Below are 13015 nucleotides of genomic sequence, written 5' to 3'. Positions count from 1 at the left end.
ACAGCAATAGACTTTTATACATACACTACTTCCATATTTTTGCTGAGATGAAAGACAGGGCAGGATGTATAGATTGAGAGCCGTCTCTAAATGAAGCACATGATGAGGCTTGACTTGGGCCGTTGATCTGAGCCTAATCTATACTTTCAGAAACACCTAGTGTCCCTAAAGTTCTGTAATTTTGACTTCTCATAAATTAAGGTTCCCTTACTCCCAGAATGAAAAGGTTAAATCTACATATCAGAATGATTTTTTTCAGTGATGGACTAGCTTTGCCTTTCCAAATTCCCCATCAACTTCTTTACGTGCACCTAACCTGTGACAGTTCTGGAGGTGTGCTTCCCTTGCACAGTTGGCTACATTATTTCCCAAGAAGCAAAACCACAAGCTCCACACCTCACTATCATTCTTCCATAGGCCTAAGGCAGGACAGTGTTGCCATAGCAACGAAAGCAGAATTTAGGACAGGCTATTTTGGCCCACTGCTTCTCTGACCCAAAGTTATGAAGTGTAGTGATCTCCATATCCTGATAAGTGTTCATTCACACGGTGCCTGCATGTTTCCCCTCAAAGCATTTCACCTGATTATTTTTTATTCTTAGATGTTTCCCCTCATTCTTGACACTTTGGTTCATGTCCAGCTCACCAATCAGGAAACAATTTTCTCTATTCAAATTTCTTACTGCTGGATAAGCAGTGGAGGAGAGTATGTAACATTGTGATCTGCTGAACAGTCGTTTTTTTCTCTCACTGATTGTTCTTAAATGTCATCATCTACCCTAGTTACTACTTTGGAACCAGATAGGACTTCATATGGCCCTGAGTCAGCATTCACTTTAGAAAAATTCCTGCAAATTAGCTGTAAATGTTCTTCTTTAGAAAACTGGGGTATATCTAAATTTGTATAGAGTATTTGATAGGATGTAAATTAATTAGCATGGAAAAGTGGTGTCATCAACAGATCGGGTAGTATATACTTCAAGACAGTGGGAGTCGAACGACCCTTTTACAGGGGTCACCTGATCAATCACAGTAGCAAAATTACAGCTATGCAGTAGCAACGAAAATAACTTTATTTTTTTTGGGGGGGGGTCGCCACAACATGAGGAACTGTATTAAAGGTTTGCAGCATTAGGAAGGTTGAGAACCACTGCTTTAAGATGTTAATAATTTTGATGTCTCATTTATGAAAATCTAATATATTGACGGTGTTTATGTTTTTTTACAAAGTGCACATACTGTTTGTATAATAGCAATTAATCACCATAATGCATAAAAGAAAAAATCAAAGTCCTCCTTTAATGCTATTAAAATTTCAGAAATAGTTAATATTTATGACATAAATGAATTCAGAGCAGCAAACCAACATTCTGCTTTCATTCTTATAACATATGCATACCCAGAACTTCTCATTAATAAGCCCGTCAGAATAACTTTTGTGTATATAGAAGGGGATATGGAAGCATATTCTCTTTCATCGGCTGTCAAAAATCTCTCCCTTCCAAGAACTGAGATATTCTAAGAGAGATAGAGTTGGAATTGGAGTCACTCTTCCCCCACAGGATCCCAGTCTAGTTCATTACCCAGGAAAGCAACATGTCCTATACCCTTGCCCAAGTGTCATGAGCATTAGGTAAGAACTTGTTAGAAAGCAGAAACTCAGACCCCACCATAGAAATGCAAAGTCAGAACTTGCACGAAGATCATCACGAAAGTCATGACCATTCAAATTTGAGTCTAGGAGTTTCTCAGCTCAGGGATCTCGGGATCAAAGGACATGTTTCAAAATTAGCTCTTCTTCTTGGTAGCAGTGATTCCCAGTCTCCAACACCACTGCTTTATATGAAGGAGCTTCAAAAAGTTTGTGAAAAAATTCCACTGTTTTTTAATACAATTTTTTCTATGAACTTCTAAAAAGCTCTTTGCATAACAACTTTGTGCTTGAGGATATTTCTTATGTCCCAGTCATTGGAATTCTATAAATTATTTGCTAGACTTTATACTCCTAGTAGTTACATAGAACACTCTCTAAATTGGTGTAAAAATAGGCACAAAGATTATGTCTTACCCCTAAATTCTCAAGAGGGAGGAGAAAGAATTACCATCAGGATAATGGTCTAAGGTTAAGTCTCTCAGATATAACTTTCCTCTCCAGATTTATTATCAATACTGATACCAGGCATCCCACTACAAGCCTCTCTACTACTATGGTAGGTTTAATAATTTCTTACACCAGGGACAAGGGAACAATAAGAAATATAAAATTAGTGGCAAGGAGGGTGTAGAGTACCTGATGGGGTTTGACCAAGTGCAATGTAGCAGAGAGAAAATATTGAGAGCTGAATGAAGGTCAAACATGATAGTGGGACAGGGGGGAATAAAAAAGAAATAGAGTAAAGAACTAGGAGGCAAAAAACATTTATAGAGGCATAAATTTAGGCATGTATATATGTATAAATGCATTAATATATACTGATAGGGAAATAGGTCTATGTACTTATATTTAAATGCTACACATTAAAGTAGCAGACAGGCATTGGGTCTCTACTCAAGTATTCCCTCGATGCAAGAACACTTTGTTCTAATAACCTGACATTTTGCGATGCTCACCTTCCCTACATGATTGCTGAAGTCAAAATGGGTGCAGAAGCAAATGTGGTAAATAAGCTGATGGTGCCCAGCTATTACAAGAGATAGTGTCTGGGGTCTTAAAGGCTTGAAGCAGCCATCCAGCAGGGAAGCAAAATAAAATAGCCCACATGGAAGAAGCACACTAGCCTGTGTAATCAAAAGGTGTCAGTGGGATAAGGTATTAGGCATCAGAAACCCCCAAACAAACAAATATATTGATGCAAATGATGGGGTTGGAGTGGAGACCCAAAGGCCATCTGCAGATAATTGGACATCCCCTCACAGAAGAGTCACAAGGAAGGGACGAGCTAGCCAGGGTGCAGCATAGCACTGAGGAAACACACAACATTCCTCTATTTCTTTAATGCTTCCCCCTACGTTTCCCCATTATGACCTCAGTTCTACCTTACAAATATGTCTATATTTGTACACTGGTACAGGTAAGCGCTCTTGACACATGTAATACAGAACAGATATATTTCTCAGGAACAGCAATGGGAGTAGTGATACCACGAGAGTAGGGGAAGGTGGGGGGAGAAGGGGGAGAAATGGGAACTGACTACCATGACGTATAATCCACCCCCAGGGGGATGAATAGCAGTAACATGGACAAAGGGAGACTGGGTGGTATAAGATATAAAAATAATGATAATTTATAACTTGTCAGGGGTCCTTGAAGGTGGGAAGGTGGGGGAGGGGGGGAAATGAAGAGCTGATATCAAGGGCTCAAACAGAAAGAAAATATTTTTTAAATGATGATGACAACATATGTACAAATGTGCTTGGTATAACTGATGTATGGATTCTTATAAGAGCTGGAAGAGCCCCCAATAAAATGATTTATTTAAAATAGAAGATAAAATAATTTCTTACAATGTCTATAAACCTCATGGATAATATTCGTAATTCCAGGGTTCGTTATAGTAGTAATAAGTTACAATTCAGGATCAGGGATGATTCAGGAAATAGTTCTTCAACCCGAAAATCCTCTTCTCAGTAATGCCCACAGGCAAGCCTGCTTCTGACCATTGGTCCATCAATGATGCAGACCCTTGACCTCTTCCCTGCTCAACAAAGTGCTCCAAAGCGCTTTAGTTTCACCAGTAAGTTCTCATAGCATTCTATTCTTCAATAAGTGCCTCATCCCAGGGCACTTAGCTCTTTCATTAAATGAGTTGACACATCAACTGTAGTCAATCACACTCAATGGACATGGAAATCTACCTTTTTGTTTCATACATTCTCCTTGTTCTATTGCTGCTGATTTTCTGCTACACTTGCCACCATGTCTTGCTATCTTATACTGTCCCCAGTGCTCTTGGGTCTAAGAGGTCCTCAGCTTAGGTGTCCTGACTCCAAAGGACATGGTCCAATTTTGGTTCTTTTCCTGGAGGGTAATGAGTGCCCCTCTATTCTTACTTATCTCCTCTTTTGCGAGATAAAATATAGGACTCAGTAAGGGCATGACTTGAATAAGGTTGGCCACTAGCACAAGAGTGGTGACTTGAGTCACATTCTCTGATTGTACAGAGACTCAAGATACATTGCACTCTTATCTTGTCTCATTAGCACAATAAGAACTCACTCCCAAATGGGACCATGAACACAGGCATAGGCTCTGAGATTCAAGTTGACATACAACTTTAACCATCAGAGTTTTCTTATACCTTATTGTACTAGTAGTAAGCTATCCAATCATTGATATTTGCTAATAGAACCTTTTTTGCATAGTCCGCACAATCATTGTGTGGGAGTCACAAAGACTAGGGTTGGTAGGGTTACATTCAATAATTCATTGCATTGCAAAGGAAAGTTTTCAAAAAACCTTTTAAAATATCATTTTATTGGGGGCTCTTACAGCTCTTATAATAATTCATGCATCAATTATCTCAAGCACATTTGTACATATGTTGCCATTATAATTTTCTTTCTGTTTGAGACCTAGGTACTAGCTTCTCCTTTTCCCCTTCTACCGCCATCCTCCCACCCTCGTGAAACCTTGATAAATTATTATTTTCTCTATATATTATGCCAACTCCTATCTCCCTTCACTCACGTTTCTGTTGTTCTTCCCCTTTTGGACATAGTGGGGGTGGTTATACATTGATCATTGCCATCGATTCTTCCTTTCTACCCCTTCTCTCCCCATCTTCTGCCTACCCTCATAGTGTCACTACTCCAATTGCGGTTCCTGATGTGTTTATCTGTCCTGGATTCTCGCCAGATTTGTATGGTAGAACTGGTGTCATGATATTGGGAGTGAGGAAACCTCAAGGGACCAGAAAAATCTTGTGTGTTTCGTCAGTGCTATACTGCACCCTGGCTGACTCATCCCTTCCTTGTGACCCTTCTATGGGATATCCAATTTTCTACAGATGGGTTTGGGGTCTCCACTATGACCTCCCCTGTTCTCAACAATATGATTGTTTTGGGTGTTCTGATGCCTGTTACTGATCCCGTTGACACCTTGTGATCATACATCTTGGTGTGATTCTTCCATGTTAGCTTGTTGCTTCCATGCTAGATGGCTGCTTATTTAACTTATAATTTTTAAGACCCCAGATGCCATATCTTTTGATAGCCAGGCACCATCTGCTCTCTTTACCACATTTACTTATGCACCCATTTTGTCTTCAGCAAGCATGTTGGGAGGGTGAGCATCATGGATTGCCAGGTTAATAGAACAAAGTGTTCTTGTGTTGAGGGAGAGCTTGAATAGAGGCCCAAAGTCCTTCCACTTCCTCAATATATCGCCATATCAATATATGTACATAGGCCAATACTTCCATTTTTATGAATTGATATATTTACATATGTATACCATTATTTTTCTACTCTATCCATAGCTTTGCATCCTAAATTTCCCCTCTTTTTACCTTCCTCCTATCCTACCATCATGCTCCCTTACATTTGGCTCTCAGTAATTTCTCTTAACTCAATTACCATTGCTCCAACACCACCAGGGTCCCTAAAACCCTTTTGGCATTAATTTTAATTCCCTAGCTGTTCCCCTGACCGTGGCATTGTTTGCTCACTGTTCTCTTCCCCCCTGCTTCCTCCTCCCCACAAGTACCCCCTGAACCATTGGTCCTGTTGCTTTCTCCTTGGGTTTGCTTCTCATGACTATCTTATATAGGCAGACAAAACAGCAAGAGTGAAGACAAAAGAAAAATAAAACAAAGTTCAAAGGGGAGAAATGGAAAAAAAGGAAAAAGAGAAAGAAAAATAATCCCCATATAATTTCGGGTCTGTCCACTAACCTTTATGACTATCTCCCCACTGGTTCTGGGGGAGCACCATGTACTGCTCCTCCTAGCCTGAAGTCTATTTTGGGACTCCTCAGGGACTTTGTGACTTTGCTACCATTGCTGATTGTTATGTTCCCTTCTTGGTTCATCCCACTGTAGGTGGAGGGGAGTCAGACCTGGGCTCTCTCCCCACAGCGTGTCCCCCATATTGTCCTCTGTAGCAGTATACTGCAGCAAGGGGACATTGTATCTCGAGCTGTTATCAGTCCTACAGTCCTCTCTCTGCCTTAGCAGCTCCATGCTGGTACGTCATCCACAGGGCTTGGAGCCTAGTCCTCCCCCTCTTTCTCCTTCTTAGTTTGCTCCCATGTGGGCGAGTCAGGCTGGCCTCTCTCCCCACCTTGGAGGTTCAGGGTTGTCCTCTGTGATACATATGTCTAGGGAGGGGATCAGTATATCTTGAATTTGGCTGTCCAGTAGTCCTCTTTGTTCATGAGTTGCTCCATGTGTTTATGTTGCCTCAAGGCTTGGTGCAAGGTGGTGAGGTCTGCACTCTCACCCCCTTTCCTGTGAAGACATGAACAATACCCTCCCCCTGGGTGGGTTAGTATCCTGCTTCCCCAGTGACATTGTCTCTCCCTTCTATTTGTTTTTCCTATTTTCTCTTTCCCCCCTTTATGTTGAAATGACATGTACATCTTTGGGTTTGGTCTGTCCCCTGCCTGATTGGCTGCATTTTAACTGTAGTATAAAATACGTGGCTTTACTTCTATACTCACTGTGCTGCTTGAATTTACCTCAGTGAACTCATGTTGTACTTGGTCTTTTGTGATTGGCTAGCTTTGCTTAGCATAATTTCCTCCAGTTCTTCCCATGAGACTATTTGCTTCATGCTCCATTATGTGTATATGCCAGAGTTTTCTAATCCTCTCATCTATGGATGGAAATTTATATTGTTTTCTATTCTTTTTTTCTCAATTCTTTTTTAATGTGAATTTTGCCACAATAAATACTGGTGCACAGACGACTGGTTGTGGTATAATTCTTACCTCTTCTGTGTATATGCCCCGTAGAGGGTTGCTGGGTCATAAGATAACACAACTTCCATTTGCTTTAAATATCGCCAGATGGCTTTCCACAGAGGCTATACATATGTACATGACCATCAGAAGTGGGGGAGAGTGCCTATCTGACTACATCCCCTCCAACATTTGTTGTTCTCTGATTTTCTGATTTGGGGTTATCCTCAAGGGTGTTAGGTGGTATCTCATAGTTGCTTTAATTTGCATTTCTCTGATGGCTAATGATCAAGCATTTTCTCATATACTTATTGGTCATTCAGGTCTCCTCCCTAGTGAAATTTCTGTTCAGATTTTTTTGCCCATTTCCTCAGGGAGTTAACTGTTTTCTTCTTTTTACAGAGTAGGAAGATATTGTAAATTTTAGTAATAGGCCCTTTGTCTGTGTGTCATTGCTAAAAATCTTCTTCAAGTCTGTGGGTTCTTTTATTGCTCTCTTGGTGAATTCTTTTGATGCACACTGGTGTTTCTATCCTTTATATCCAACTTGTCGATTTCATGTTCACCTGTGTATGTACCCGTCCATATTTCAGTTAGTCTCTGTATTCCCTGTGCCAACGTTCTTAGATTTGTCCCAATTGCCTTTTCAGTGGCCCCGATAGTTTGAGGTTTTACTTCTAGATCTGTGATCCACCTTGAGTTTGTTTTTGTGCATGGGATGAGGCAAGGGTCTTCCTTCATTTCTCTACAGGTGGTTATCCTTTTTTTCCCAAGCACCACTTGTTAAAGAGGTCATCCACATCCCACTTGATCTTTTTATAACCTAACTTTGGGAGTGATATCCCATGTTCTAACACTCCTGCTGTATTCTATTCACAAATTCATAGATCTGACCCACATTTCAGGGCAGAAGGTTACACAAACAAGGAAGATCATGGTAAACTTTATTAGAAGATGTCTGCAGTACTCTGGGTAGTATAATACTTGATGTTACTCTCCTAGACAACACCTCGAACTCCCACCAAAAGACTTTTTCACGCGTGGGTCTGAGAAGAAGATAGGGGTGGATACTGACAGGATTTCCAAGTAATTGTGAACAGAAGTCCCTGGAATTCCATCCTGTTGTATATAAAATGAGCTCTCTGAGAAACAGAAGGAGAAATCTCAATACCAGCAAGAGCCAGGAGTGGAGCGCATCCACTAACCTGAGTTTCCTGTGCAATTAACATTGTGGGTCCAGAAACCATTTATATCACTAGAGGAGCAGCAGCAGAACCAGAAGCCAGAACATGAAACAGACATGGACTTCCCAACCCCTGGAACAAGTCAAGCTGAGTACTTTTATGCAGGAGGCTGGCTTTTGGAGTGGGGTGCCTCTAGGCTTGATTGGGGGAACATATGCTTGCTGACCAATGGAAATGCAGCTGAGTGCTTTGGGCTGAGGTTTACTGGAGTGGGATGCTTTTGGCAGCTGGTTCGCTGACGCACAGAGCTTGAGTTGAATGTTATCAAATTGAGGCTTACAGTAAAATGGTGTGTCTCTTTGGGCATTTATTAGCATACCTGAAAGAACTTTGTTATATGTCCTGATAAACAACCCCACCCTGATCATTTCTCACTGCACTACAGCTTATCAACTTACTTAATAAGCCCTTTAATCATGAATTTTGTCTGTGAGTTCTGTATAGTGATTACAACCCAGAGAAGTAAAATAGAGAACATTAATTAAGACAACTCAAGCTGCTAACCGTGGGCTGGCAATTGAAACCCCCAGCCACTCAGTGGGAGAAAGACGGGGCTATCGACTCCTATAGAGATGTACCACCTCAGAAACCCTATATTGGGTTGTTATGAGTCTAAATAAGTTCATCGACATTGGATTTGGCTTTTGTTGCAGATGTTTGCTTACCATACCCTTACTTATCCCACCAGCTTGCAAATATTAGGTGGCTTCCAGAAGTTTGTGGAAAAGATAAGTATCTTTTAATTCCATTTTCTCACAAACTTTGGGATGTCCCCTTGTTTGGGCTGGAAGCAGGCAGAGTAACTGCCATCCATTTGATTCCAATTCATGGTAATCCCATTTGTAATTGAACAAAATTCTACTTAAAATGCTGTGCATCATCCTCACTATTGTCAGAATGTCGGACCCCATCATTGTAGCCATTGGGCCAACCCATCTTGCCAAATGTGTCTCTTGCCATTACATGTTCGCTAATTCATTAAACACGATGTCTTTCTCTAGTGCTTAATCTCTCCGAAGCAAGTAAGTTCTGCTCTAATCCACAAAGTTTTCATTGGTTGATTCTACTAAAATATATCTCCAAGCCTTTCTTCCTTTTGATCTTAGTCTGGAAGTTCTGTTACAAGCTGCTTACCACAAGTGACCCTACTGCTATTGAAATATTGGTTCCAGCATCACCACAACATGGAAGTCCTCTGACAGCTGTGTGGTGAGGAATGGTTCATGCATACACTAATGTGCACTTTATATTCAAAAAGGAAATGGACAAGTCTGAATTTAATGCACAAAGATGGTGGCCATTCCGATGAGATGGAGAGTGCAAACAATGATTAGACAAATGCTTTTGAAGTTAAGTGAGCTGGAAGACTTTGTAGGAAATGGAGGTCCCTTAGCAGGGAACCAACTGTATGAAGGCTCAAGTCTTGCCTCCATCACTAGCTCTGTTTAGTTTAGCTTGGAGGTTTCAATATAGACTCCATGACCGCAGTTTAACCAATTTTACACAGTTGAGTTAAAAGAAACACATACTATGGTAGTTACATAATGTGTTGTCAATTTGAGAGCATTAAGAGCAAAGGGGTGGAGTTTAGCTTGTCAATCAGGTGGTGGCTCATTTGGAGGCACTAAGGAGAAAAATAGCTCGCTTAAGGTGGGACACATGCTGACTCCGTGGGAGACATTGTTGCTGACAAGAAACATGGAGCTACACTAGTGCCCTGAGCTGGAGGAGCCACATGGAGACCCCTGCTGGCGCTGAGATGATTACGATGCACTGAATCCACAAGACTCCCACCCACAAGCCTGTGATCGTCCTGCATTTGGCATCATGGCATGTGTTTCGTGAGTCTTAAGAGGACTTTATAGATTGGTATCAGACATATGGGCTAATGTGGTACTGATGGACTTGATCTAGACTGGGCTGGGATGTTTTCTGAATATTCAGCTGTTCTTATGTAGAAAGCTCTTTCTTATACACATTAGTGTTTCTCAATTTGTTTCTCTAGTCCACCCAGACTGACACACATACTAAAGATATTTTACTGCCCAAACTCACTGCAATCGAGTCTATTCTGACTCAAAGCAACCTTGTAGGACAGTGAAGAACTGGCTCTGTGAGTTTCCAAGACTGACTCTTTACAGGTACAGAAAGCTACCCCATTCTCCTGCAGAGTATCTGGTGTTTTTGAACCACCGATCTTGTGGTTTGCAGCCCAACCAATAATCACTATCCTAGCAGGGCGCCTAATATTTTACTTAGCATTTAAAAAATGTTGTCTTTAAGTTAGCTGAGACAGTAGGACCAGGGATGGGGTGGAGCCCATATATTCTAGAAAAATCATCTAGAAGAGACTTATTTGAACTGTGTTCCTAAACCACACACAGAGAAAGTGGCTTCTTTCCTTTATTATTCCTTTCTCTCTCTCTGCACAGATAGTTACAGATACTACTGTGCATTGGACCAGCTCAATTCTGAATCCGATCATGCTCAGAGCCCTTAATGGCAGGGAAAGTGGGATTAAATATAGAGGGAGAAATAAAATGGCAATAATGAAGGGCTGGGAGCCAAAAGCACCATTAAAGTAAAAGCATGCAAGAAAATACATTTAACAATTTTAGGGTCTTTTTTGTCATTAGTGGTTTTAAAAAAATTACGCCATGCAAACATTTCAAAAAATATTTCTGCAGAACCTCAGCTTCATTTGACACAGCTGTGAAGAGTCAATCTCTAATAATTACATGACCATCTCTCAAAAATAAAGCTAATTCCATGGCAGCATATTAACTTAAATTCTCCCAAAACAAAATGCTCTTCCAAAGTTTTCATTAAGTTTGTGTTGGCCTTGTAGGCATATATGTATTAAATTAAACATATATAGAAACCAATTGAAATAAGTGGTTCTCACATTGAATTGTCAGAGTATTTTGTACACTGTATAAACATCATCTGTCCTCCAAAAGCATTCTACTTATTGAAGTTTAATAGGATGAAATTGGAAACAGGTTCAATATGGAGATATCTCCAGTGACCCGAGAGGGCTTTTTTTTTAAATGTTACCAAATTTGGACAGCATCCCTTACTTAAATGCATTTCAAGAACAGTGTCTATTGAAGACTTCTTCTCAAATGCATGCAGTTTCTGTGAGAGGGAAGGAATTCCATGTGAGGCTTAAGGGCTGTTGTGTGCTGGGTTAGACTGCCATACGATCATTGTGGTTATTGCTATGGTTAGTTACTGTTGACGGAACTCCAGCTCATGGTGACATTCCACAAAGCAGAACAAAATGTCACTCGATCCTGCCCATCTCCATGATGATATTTGAACCCATTGTTGCAGCCAGTATGCACTTTATCTCTGTGAGAGTTTGCCTTGTTTTTGCTGACCTTCAACCTTACCAAATATGTCACATTATGAATTTTACAGCAACTTAAATTTTAGAAAGGCAAAAATGAGAATAGATACAGGTTCTCAAAGCTATTTAGAGCTCAACCATGTTTTGCACATATCCCAGAATCCATGCTGTTTAGCCTCCACCCAATTAAGCATTAAAGTCACAATAAAAACAAGCATTCAATTAGAACATGCATCTATTGTGTAAAAGCCAGTGCCTTTAGGAACAATAAAATGAAGAGGCTAATTGCAAGTCCTCCTAGAACTCTTTACCTCTGAGTGGGAACCAGACAAATGTAATAATTAGCTTTGTTGGTGTACTTGTTGATGTTCTGGTCACTGCTCCACAGGGTCTATGTCACATACCTCCTTTAATTGCTACAACCACCATGTGAAGTCGTTTCCATTCTTATCCCCATTTCCAGATGAGGACATCAATGAGTAAAGGCCTTTCCCCAAGGTACTGCAGTTGAGCGATGTTGTCAGCAGAGTTCATAGTCACACAAATGAAAGTATTCCTACTCAGCTATGCTATGCTTGCTGCACCGCAGAGAAGAGTTGCAGGCACGGGGCTATCCAAAGACAATAGTAATTGAGTATGTGATGGTTGAAAACATTGAAAAACAAAGGGGTTGGGGCTCCTATGAGAATAGGGATTTGAGAGAGTACTTTTTATTGTAATTATTAATTGGGAATTATTACATATATCATATAATTCCACAGTTCAATCATGCGCAGCAGAATTGTACATTGCTACCACAACCAGTTTCCAAACATTTCTTTTTTTGTATGTTCCTTTTTTAAAAATCATTTTATTAGGGGATCATAAACGTTTATCACAATCCATACGTACATCAATTGTGTAAAGCACATTTGTACCTTCATTGCCCTCATCATTCTCAAAACATCTGATCTCCACTTAAGCCCCTAGCATCAGGTCCAATTTTTTCCCTCCTCCCTACCTGCTTCCCCCTTCCTCATGAACCTGTGATAATATATAAATTATTATTTTGACATGTCTTACAATGTCCGACGTCTCCCTTCACCCACTTTTCTGTTGTCTGTCCCTCAGGGAGGAGGTTATATGTAGATCCTTGTAATCGGTTCCCCCTTTCCACCCCACCCTCCCAGTATCACCACTCTCACCACAGGTCCTGAAGGGATCATCTATCTGGTATTCCCTGTGTTTCCAGTTCCTATCTGTACCAGTGTGCATCCTCTCATCTAGCTAGATTTGTAAGGTAGAATTGGGATCATAATAGTGGGGGCAGGGGGAAAGCATTTAGGAACTACAGGAAAATTGTATGTTTCATTATTGCTACACTGCACCCTGACTGGCTCGTCTCCTCCTGGCAACCCTGCTGTAATGAGATGTCCAATTTCCTATAGATGTCTCCACTCCACACTCCCCCTTATTCACAATGATATGATTTTTGTTCTGATAATACCTGATACCTTCAACACCCTGTGATTGCACAGGCTG

Source organism: Tenrec ecaudatus, chromosome 5 (assembly GCF_050624435.1).
Source record: "Tenrec ecaudatus isolate mTenEca1 chromosome 5, mTenEca1.hap1, whole genome shotgun sequence".
Classification (NCBI taxonomy): domain Eukaryota; kingdom Metazoa; phylum Chordata; class Mammalia; order Afrosoricida; family Tenrecidae; genus Tenrec; species Tenrec ecaudatus.
The sequence above is the reverse complement of the archived record's forward strand: the minus strand, read 5'-3'. Positions refer to the sequence as shown.